Here is a 12141-nt window from a genome sequence, read left to right as displayed (position 1 = left end):
TCTTCTGCCAGGCAGGTTTCTACTTCAGATGATACATGTTCCTTACCTGTAGCTGAGTCTTCTGCCAGGCAGGTTTCTACCGCAGATGAGTAAGGATACTGTAGCTGAGTCTTCTGCCAGGCAGGTTTCTACCTCAGAGCCAAAGGAAATGCAAAACTGAGAAAATGGCTGTAGATTCTCCATAACGCTAATCACAACCAGAATGCATGAATGAGACTGATTGTTTAATATTTCCCCCTGAAAATGAGACATTTTGTATCCTGGGTAGGCTACACTACACACATTCACATTGGATCAGTTGGGGTTGAATGCCTTGCTCGGGCACCTCAGCAGTAGTTGATCGGAGAGTGTTATTTCTCCCCTCCCAGCTGCTCCAGGCATTCAAACTCACAAACTTTTTGGTCACAACTCACAAGCCCAATTTTCTAAGCACTGCTCCATAATGTTAAGACAGGAGCACTTCCACAAACATGGCAGGACCAAGAAGTGGAAGACACTCAGGAACCAGGCACAGAAGCTTGTTAAGCAAGCAAAGGATTCATACTATACAAGACACATTCAGCAGTTGAAAAATGAAAATCCTAGAAAATGGTGGAACTTTGTCAACATGGAGCTGGGAAGGAAGCAGAAGGGCTCAGCTCATGTAAGAATAGATGGCGTTTCAGATGGGGATGTAGCCATGGAGCTTAACACTTTCTTTGCAGGTGCTTGGTGTGAAAGCAACTCACTGAGTATTCTCCCCCTCCCAGGACCAACAAACAACAATGAGCTGTGCTCTGTTGGAGAGGTGAAGTCATTACTCAAAAACATAAATGGCAGAAAAGCAGCCGGGCCCGATAACATTCCCTCGTGGCTTTTAAAAGAACATGCTGAAGAATTAGCACCAATCATCACGCATCTTTTCAAACACTCGTTCTCAGAGGGCAAACTCCCAACCATCTGGAAAAGTGCAAATGTGGTGCCCATTCCTAAAGAGGCTGGCGCTAATCAGCTAAACCAGTTCAGACCAATATCCCTAATAAGTGTCATAGCTAAAATTATGGAAAAGTGCATGCTCAAACGAACCAGCGATCACATCCTCTCAGTGGTGAAGGACCAATTTGCCTACCAAAAGAAGTCTTCCACGACAATTGCCCTGGTCAAAGCCTACCAGTCCTGGCTTACTGCGCTAGACTCTCGTGATGGCACAGTGATCCGGGTGTTATTGGCTGATATGAGCAAGGCCTTTGATAGAGTCAATCATGCAACACTGATGCAGCGTTTTTGTGAGGTCATCTCAGACCCCCGGGACATTGCATGGACCCTCAACTATCTCCACGGCAGGACACAACGAGTAGTTGTCAACAATACATCCAGCCAGTGGACTCACATAACATCTGGAGTCCCTCAAGGAGGTGTGTGGTCTCCATTCCTATTCCTGCTCTACATGAGTTCTAGGAACACTCTCTTTGATGACTCAGTATCGGTGGGTTATGCAGATGACATCAGTCTCTCAAGATGCCTTGCTACCAGGTCTCTGCCATCAGATCTGACTATGCAACTGGAAGCCCAGCATCTGGATGAATGGGCCCTGCAAAATAACATGATCCTGAATGGGAAGAAGAGCTATGAGGTGCGGATCACCTGTGTGAGAAAAGCCCCGGTGATAACACCATTACATCTGGCTGGAGAGGCAGTGCCTGTGGTTCCATCTGCTCGCTACCTAGGCTGGCAGGTAGATTCCTCTCTTTCTCACTCTCACCAAGTCCAGGACATGGTGCTCAAGGCATCAAAGCGTCTCTATCTGCTGAGAGTGCTGGCCAGAACAAGCATGTCAGTCGATGACCTCCTACTGATCTACTTTGCCCTTATCAGATCAGTGCTGGAGTATGGACATGTCCTCCTGGTTGGATGCAGCAAAGGACAGGAGGAGGAGTTAGAGCGAGTACAACGTAGGGCACTTAAGATCATCTCCAGACGTGGCACGCGGCTGCTCCCCCACCTCCCATCTCTAAAGAATCGTAGGGAGGAAGCTGCAATCACTTTAGTAAAAGAGATGATGAGTCCATCCCATCCACTACATGATCTTCTCCCTCCAACCAGACTGCAATGTTCTGGTAGGCAGATGAGAAACAGCACCGCCCTCTCCATGCCGCCTGCCAGGACACAGCGCCTCCAGCAGTCCTTCCTGCACACTGCAGTCACACTCTATAATGATCAAGAAGTGAAAACTGTCTGACCGTCACCATCTCCATGTTGAGGCTTGATATGTGAATCACTTAGTTAAATTGTTTATCCTTGTTTAGTTTTCAGCCTACAGTATGTACACTTTGTCCATTTTTTATCTTTGTTGTTAAGAAGAGTGCATTTCAGACCTGTCTCTGCGAAACTCTTTCTTCAATAAATGAATTGAATTGAAAAATGTTCTTTTAATTAAAAGTGTACTGCCACTATGCGAGTACTATCCAGAGGGTCCCCCATCTGATACGATTTTAGCTTTTGTGACGACCCTCCACTCTCCTGGCCCTGTCTTGCAGGAGCCTGGTGTTAAGCTGGCAAGCCCAGTGTGCTCACTCTATCATCCTTTGTTACTTCCTTGACATATGAGGGGAGTCATACACCAAAGTTACAGTACAATAATTGATTAACTAAAACTATGGGAAAATTACTTGACAGCACAAATTACATTAAACAAATGAACAGAATGGAGAGAGACTGAATGGTCTGATTCTGAAGGTCTTCTTAAGCCCAATGAGCGCACTGGGCCCAGGTGCACCCAATCAGCCTAATGACCGCAACCAGGCTCCTGCAAGACAGGGCCAGTGGGAGGGTTAGCACACTTTTGCTGGGAACTCCCTGGAACCCTCAGGGGGTCCCCGGACCCCATTCTTGAGAACTACTGACCTCGTCAAATAAAAATAAAAACAGACTATAGGCTATTAGTTGACAATTCGCTGTGCACCGCCCCACACACAAACACCCCCCACACAAATCAGTTTACAGATAACATCTGCCGATACGATGCTGGATTTTTCACAATTTTGAATGGAAAATGGGAGGTTGGTAGGCCCTGCTTAATGTGAGGTAATTTAGGATATACTTTCTATAAAGATAATATACAGGGAAGTTATTGTTTTGTTTTACATTTTGGGTTGGTTCAAACTAAGGAGCACAGAATCCATTTGATGATACCAAACACAAGCAATAGCCTATAGATCCTCTGTGGGATAAAATATCAAATTGCCAACAACTGTAAGTGTTTTTAAAATGTTACTGAAGCTGTCACTGGCTAAATCCATCATACGCAATTGAATATACCCTTTTTACAGAAGCTATTTTGAGTGTCAAAGCAGGGTAAACACAGATGTTATCAATTGATGAGGGCCCTGGCACTGGAACACCTATATGGAATGGGACCATCATTAATGTTATATAACACGTTTATGCTTTTCTGGATTAAATGCAAATTTTTAAGCCTGCAACTCCGAGCAACAAAATCCAAATTCAAAAAGGTTGATAGGCCTAAATCCAGTACCACAGCACCATCTGTAGGTTAAAAGATTAATAGCTTTGTGGTTGCTTAGGTCAATGATGACGGTTTGATCCATTTTGTGAAGATGAAAACGTGCTGTACACATATGATATTATAATATTCCTATAGCATTCCTATATAACAGTGGTTCCCAACCTTTTCCAACTCAGGGCCCACTTTTATGTCTCAAAAATGTTCGCGGCCCACCTCCGACCCCATAAATACAAAGGCCATATAATGCGTTCTCAGAGCACTTTTTTATTGAAAATTGAACATAAAGGACTGAACTGAATACAGGAGAAACATGTTGGAAGCTCCACAGTCACTAACACAGCACCTGTAACATGTTGCAACACCTTCAGTATTACAGTTTTCAAGGAGCTGTCCACACACACACACACACATACACACACGCACACACGCACACACACACACACAGACACACACACACACACACACACACACACACACACACACCAATCATTCAAGGAGCTGTCCATCAGCACCACACAGATGTCAGAAATGACAAGCAAGGGGCTGTCTGTAACAGGCTAATTAACAAATGATTAATAAATAACGGTATCCTTCAACAATGGAAAAATGCATTCTCATAACAATTTGACATCCAATATCAGATCCAAACAAAATCCAAATATCAGAAGAAAGCCCATTAAATCGATAGGGTTACAAATAAACACAAACCCAATATAAAGATGATGTAAAGATGAAACTTCAATTCAAGCAAAAGCAATAACATCAAAGAAACAAAAATCATACTTTTTCAAGTATGATTTTTCAAAATCTTTCGGAAAAAAAAAATTTGATTTTGATTTTTTTTTTTTTTTTTTTTTTTCCAAAAATCATACTTTTTTGGAAATGATTTGGCGGCCCACTTGCAATACCTTCGCGGCCCACCAGGGGGCCGCGGCCCACAGGTTGGGAATCACTGCTATATAATATTACTATAACAACTTTTAGTTTTGCTGTGATATTTGTACAGTATCATAGATAGATGTTTTCGTGTTCAGCTCACCCTCTATAAGGATAGACTATAATGAATGTCATTGAATATATAGCGAGCTGACCTTCTCGTATTTTATGGTATTTCTTCTCCCCAGCGAGCATTTTTAGGTTGAAAAGACGTTTAGAAAACGTTTAGGGTCAACGTTGAAAAAACGCACAAATAAGGTTCAAGAGTGAAAGTTTTTTCACCGACTATTTGCAGACGTTGATTAAAAGTTCACATTTAGACCATATTTCACCAGGATCTTAAATTAAAAGGTCAGCACCACACACGGGATTCGAACCACGTTCTCCCACGTGAGCGCTCTACAGACTGAGCTATACATTTACTTATAATGTGTAGCCTACAGAGCTGGGCACATATTATACTCTATCTCGCACACAACTTGTAGACTACACGATTGTACGATACCACAGGCTCAACGATCGGGAGGACAGGTTATTTTATGTGATGTGTACGAGACTATTATATTATCTAACAGACTAAAATTATGTTGTGTGTGTGTGTGTGTGTGTGTGTGTGTGTGTGTGTGTGTGTGTGTGTGTGTGTGTGTGTGTGTGTGTGTGTGTGTGTGTGTGTGTGTGTGTGAGTGTGTGTGTGTGAGTGTGTCTGTGTGCATCTATAGTCTGTAGGCTATTAACCATAGTTGTGTCCTGGAAGCTTTTTGCTGGCACCACATAGCCTATATAGTCCCATATGTATGATATTTCATGTGACATAAAATGCGTTGAAATGTAGTGTTCGTGTAGACCAGATTTCAACTCTCAGTTACACAATAAATTGGACAAATGCCACTTCACACATTATCAATATTGTCTCTATTTCAAGTTACAACACATGTTTTAACAATATGATTAACCAAATTGTGTTTTTTGACACCTTGACGTTGTAACCGCATTTTAGCCGATTGAAAAGAGGGTGAAATTAGGTCTTAGATGTTCAAACTCAATATCATCCAGATTTAAACTAAAAATCAATGTTGAAAAAACGTTTTGTGCTCGCTGGGTCTTATGATATTATAATATTCCTATAGCATTCCAATATAATAACTATAACAACTTTTAGTTTTGCTGTGATATTTGTACAGTAGCCTATATAGATACAGTATATGTTTTCATGTTCAGCTCACCCTCAACAGCACCCGGTGAATCCAGGTCATCAACCTTGCGTTTTCGTCTCATTTCCGAACGTTTTTTGTGAAATCCTTTCACTTGTGTGTCCGTGCCAGGGTTGCCACCTGCCAGTGCTTCTGCACAAAAGGACAGAGAAAAGCAAGATGGTTCAAAGACTAGTTGTTATTGTAAGTCGCTTTGGATAAAAGCGTCTGCCAAATGACGTAATGTAATGTAATCTAATGTAATGTAGTTGGGCTGGTTAGCCTGGTTGGGCTGCGGGTGCGCCGGTAACGCTTTAGAATACAGCCCGCAAATAAGCATGTAGTTATAGTATAACTATGGGGTACAAGGAGTGTAGTTATAGTATAACTATGGGGTACAAGGAGTGAATTTAGACTTTAACTAGAGGGTAACAAGATCTGTACTTATACTATAACTACGGGGTACAAGGAGTGTAGTTTATAGTATAACTACGGGGTACAAGGAGTGAATTTAGACTTTAACTAGAGGGTAACAAGATAGGCCCGGTTTTACAGGGGTGCAAAAGCACGCATTGCACCCTTATTTTAATTGTCTGCATGCTCAGTTGAAAAGAGTGGTTTATAAAAAAAGAAAAGAGAAAATGTTTTTATTTTTTTTAATAAATGCTGCAGCTGCACACTTACTGTTTAAACTTGAATTATAATTGTTGTTTTTATTTGTTCTTTGATGTGAATTCATGGCTTTTTGGCACCTATATGTAACCTTTTAAGGTTGAGATAATTGTATTATCATTATATGGTCCAAATATTTCAGTAAAGCACTTGAAACACTTGGAATATTCTTGCTTGGCTGGTATCATTCTACTTGAAATGATGGTAAAATGCATTATTTTTAGTAAAATGACATGTCAAATTTTTCGGGCGACCCGTGCATGTGCACCCCTTCCTATCTAGGATGCATCCCTAGTCATTTTGTTCTGGAACCGGCCCTACAAGGAGTGTAGTTATAGTATAACTACGGGGTATAAGGAGTGAATTTAGACTTTAACTAGAGGGTAACAAGATCTGTACTTATAGTATAACTACGGGGTACCACACTGTAGTTATAGTATAACTACGGGGTACAAGGAGTGATTTTAGACTTTAACTAGAGGGTAACAAGATCTGTACTTATAGTATAACTACGGGGTACCACACTGTACTTACAGGGCAACTACGGGGTCGCGGGCTGTATTCTGATTCTATTTGACGACCCCACCCGGGCGGTGGGCGCTCGAGAGCATGCGGATGGGCACGCACTCCTTCAGTGCTCACAGTGTCCCAGGTGGGAATCGAACCCACGGACCTTTAGCTGTGAGGCGACAGCTCTACCACTGAGCCACCATGCCCCCTTTGTATGATGTTGTCTGAGCACACATAAATCAGTTGTACACACCAACACCTCCTAGTGGTAGAATTTTGGAAATTTCAGCTGGATTGTCCACATTTTTGTCTTCACTGTGCTCTTAATTTTTGTCGGCTGTTAATTTTTGGCCGATTTTAGTGGCAGTTTGTTTGGTGAGTAGACTGGTGCTTTTTGCTATTGTGTTATACTGGGTAGACATGGGAGTCTATCTGCGGGAGGCCATCGAGGGTAGGCCAGAGATTAGGGTTCTTGTTACTTCTCTTTGACTAACGACCTGCTCATCTACCACACATGATTGCGGTTTCTTTTTTTTACGGGGTGGCGTTGATAGCCCCATGCCCCCCATTAACCCTAACATACATGTCTTTGATGGTGCCAGAATACCCAGATGAAACCCATGCGGTTAACATGTAAACTCCACAGAAAGGACCTGGGACGGATCGGGTGTTCAAACCCACAACCTTCTTGCTGTGAGGTGACAGTGCTATAAAACCCCTGAGCCACCGTAGGAATAGCACATGGAAAGAAAGGGGGGAAAAGGTCAGCACACTGTAGCTGCCTTATTGAACATCCCAACGTGACATTTCAAGCTACTGCTCTTCTTCAAGAGATGTCTGAAGAATGTCTGTCATTTCTCTCAACCACACACACACACACACACACACACACACACACACACACACACACACACACACACACACACACACACACACACACACACACACACACACACACACACACACACACACACACACACACACACACACACACACACACACACACACACACACACACACACACACACACATCCCAGTTTCCCAACACCTTTCTGATCAAACCACCACCTCTTCTTCTGCCTGTGCGTGCCCCTATAAGGGGATTTGTGTGGGTCTGTGTGTGCAGTCACACAATGTTTGTGTAGCTAACAATTGTTTGAGCCAGCTACAAGAACAGAGAGTCTGTGCCCATACATCTCCCCAGCCAGTCCTCAGATATCAAGAAAATGGTTTCAGGAGACACAACATTGTCACTTCTTTCCCCACTAGATGGCAGGAGAGCTCCTCGTTACCTTAACAAGCCTTTTTGCTTAGATGGCAAACTGAGCGGACTCTACTTTGAGATACCGCATAGATATCATACCTTTATAGTGTTTTGTCCCTCTTCTGACAGTTTCTTGCCAGCAGCAGTCATTTGTATTCAATGTTTTCATTAAAATCTCATTTTCATCTTATTTCACTAAATGCTAAAATAGTGATGGGGCCTCCTGAATCCCAACTCTCATTTTATAAACTATAAATAAACAATAACTATAGGCGATATAAACTTGTGTAGCTTTGCTTATTTTTAACTTATTTCTCAGCTACTGATACAGTGGCAAGGAAAATAAGTGTCAACTGGCAAAATCTCACTAAAAGTTATATAGCCCACTAACCTGTGTGTGTGTCTGTGTGTGTGTGTGTGTGTGTGTGTGTGTGTGTGTGTGTGTGTGTGTGTGTGTGTGTCATGCCTCAAGATAGAAATAATTTACTGTAACAAAAGGTGGAGTACATTTCTTAATTAAGAATAAGTTTATATACATTCTTGTCTTTAGTGGGGCTCTCTGGCTGACAGGGTCCAGGCAGTCGCCTATTCCTTTGTCTAATGGTAAGACTGTCCCTGATGCTATACGCGTCAGAGACAATGTCAAAAATAATAAATAAATAAATAAATAAATTCAAACGCTCGGTAAAATAAGTAAGTCCCACAGAGGCCTCTAGATGGCAGCATGTGTTGCAGTTCAGCAGTAGGAGGTAAGAACCTGCTTAGAGCCCTTAACTGGCTATGAAATAATCATCTGCTGTATTCAATTGGTTGTGGAGTCCACAACATCCAAAGACCCTGTGAACTGGGCAGCTCTGAAGTCGACAACATGGCATGGTGTCTTCAGAGGAAATGAAGACAAATATTTCCCAAGGCTCTGTGCACTGTCCAGGTCTACGGAGGCTGATGAGAGCCAAAACACCTCAGCCCTTCTCCTTTTGGTCTAAAAGGCCATGCCTGCTGCACATGGCAGTCTGCGGCCTGTGGCCTGTTTTCACTCTGAGCTGGTTGGAAGTTTTACAATTTGAAGTGACACAGTATTTGCAGTCCAAGAATAGCAAGTCAATATTTGTGTCTTTGTGGAGAATTGTTCCCCCAAGTTGTCATGGAGAGAACAAACTTAGTAAGAATGTAAGAACACACACTGCATCTTTATAGTTTGAGGAGGGCTGTGTGCTTGACTTTGTGTGATGATGGTGTTCAAACAGCTCATGATGCAGCATTCTCACAATCTTGCGGCTTCCCAATTGTTCTCCTGGGCCAAGTTACCATCTGATGCATCTTTGGTTGGCAAGTAAACTTCTTTTTTTTTGGAATTCTAGGTTATTTTTCAGCTGTTAGCCTATTACATCAAGCGGAGGAAATAAGAACATACCAGAAGCCTGAAACAGGTTTGATTTGATTGTTTCGAATCTATTTGTATATTCAATGATCATATCAATATAAGTCTACCAATTGGCCACAGGTATAACTTTTGCTGTAGGCAGCTAAAACTGATAACTCTTATCTGTTACTGTCATCAGCGCAAAGAAAGTGCTGTTCACCGTATGTCAAAGTGAAGAGCACTTGGCAGGCATTTCGGTAACGCTTTAGATTACAGCCTGCAAATTACCCTGTAAGTATGGGGTACAACACCTCTAAGTACGCGGTACAACACCTGTAAGTACAGGGTACAACACCTGTAAGTACGGGGTACAACACCTGTACTTACAGGGTACAAGATGTGAATTTATCCTGTAACTACAGGGGACCAAATCTGTACTTACAGGGTAAGTACGGGGTACCACACCTGTACTTACAGGGTAATTACAGGGTACAAGATGTGAATTTACCCTGTAACCAAACGGTAACAAGATATGTACTTATAGGGTAAGTACGGGGTACAACACCTGTAAGTACAGGGTACAACACCTGTACTTACAGGGTAAGTATGGGGTACGGGTACAAGGAGTGAATTAATTTACCCACCCTGTAAGTACGGGGTACAACACCTATGGGGTACAGCACCTGTACTTACAGGGTACAAGATGTGAATTTACCATGTAACTACAGGGGACCAAATCTGTACTTACAGGGTAACTACGGTATACAATGTGTTAATTTAGCCTGTAACTATAGGGTAACAAGATATGTACTTATAGGGTAAGTATGGGGTACCACCCCTGTACTTACAGGGTAACTATGGGGTACAAGATGTGAATTTAGCCTGTAACTACAGGGTAACAAGATCTGTACTTATAGGGTAAGTACGGCGGGGTACCACACCTGTACTTACAGGGTAATTACAGTACTTATAATATGTGTAAAATACTCTACTTTTTTTTTTTTTTTTTTTTTTTCCCCCCGATTTTTTTATCCCATTTTATCCCCCGTTAGTGCTCATTTGATTTCTCAATCCTGGTTGCTACTCCATCCTCTGCCGATCTGGGGAGAGCCGAGACTGATTCCATGCTTCCTCCGAGACATGGGCAGTCAGTCAGCCGCTTCTTTTCACCTGACAGAGGAAGCTTCACCGGTAGGACATAGCACGTGGGAGGTTCACGCTATTCCAACCAGTTCCCCTCCCTCTGAACAGGCGCCCTTAACGACCAGAGGAGGAACCACATTAGCAACCAGGATATTGCATGTTTTTGTGAAGGGGGTTCCTATATGAAGGAAACCCCCGGGAGGCACGGGGAGAACATGCAAACTCCACACAGAAAGGCCCTTTTGCCGACCCCACCCAGGCGGTGGGCACTCGAGGACATGCGGACGGGCACGCATTCCTTCAGCGTTCACCTCGTCCCCAGGTGGGAATCGAACCCACGACCTTCGAGCTGTGAGGCGATAGTGCTTACCACTGCACCACCGTACCTCCCCAAAAAACAACAAGTTTTTTATAGGGTAAGTACGGCGGGGTACCACACCTGTACTTACAGGGTAATTACAGTACTTATAATATGTGTAAAATACTCTACTTTGACTAATAATTTGTTGTCTGATATGGTTTTTCCATTTTTCCACAAAAAAGGTTGAATTATTATCCTTAGTTCCTTAGTTAAAATCCTTAAAATGATTTCCCCTTTACAGAATCTGTAAATGTGCAAATATTGTTGATTTCTAAAGTTGAACTGCTGAATACCGGACAGGGATTGACTCCAAGTATTTGTGATGTCACAAATCATGCTTGTAGGAAATGGCCTTTTCAGTGAGCACAGAGAAACGTTCCACTTTCAGCAGAGGAATGTGAAAACAGCCTTCCAGTGTGAAACTCTGCACAGACATCATTCTGCACAGTGAAGCTCAAAGATTCAACTGAACGAACAAGAGGAAAAAGACAACTTTCCATTCTCAAACAGAGCTTCATTTCATTATTTTGCATGCCCTCCCATTTTCTCTTGCTCTTTGTTTCCATGCTTTTCTCACAGGCCCTCTGTGAGGTTAGCCGGTCATGAAGCGATCACAGGACCCACTGAAAGTTCATGTCCTGTTTTGTTCTGTTCTGTGCCTGAAGGAGATGTTGTGCACTAATGCAATATGTACTAATCTAATACATGAATATATTGCAAAAGAAATAACTTTGCACATTATGTAACACGCGCGCATACACACACACACACACACACACACACACACACACACACACACACACACACACACACACACACACACACACACACACACACACACACACACAGACACACACACACACAGACACACACACGCACACACACACACACACACACACACACACACACACACACGCACGCACGCACGCACACACACACACACACACACACACACACACACACACACACACACACACACACACACACACACACACACACACACAGATTGGTCACAGTGAGATCTTAAAGCAGGCTGAACTATATGGTCATTCCAGATACATGACATCATAGGGCCACACACACACACACACACACACGCACACACACGCACGCACGCACGCACACACACACACACACACACACACACACACACACACACACACACACACACACACACACACACACACACACACACAC

Source organism: Poromitra crassiceps (assembly GCF_964638095.1).
Source record: "Poromitra crassiceps genome assembly, chromosome: 1".
NCBI classification, from domain to species: Eukaryota; Metazoa; Chordata; class Actinopteri; order Beryciformes; family Melamphaidae; genus Poromitra; species Poromitra crassiceps.
Note: the sequence above shows the minus strand (reverse complement) of the source record.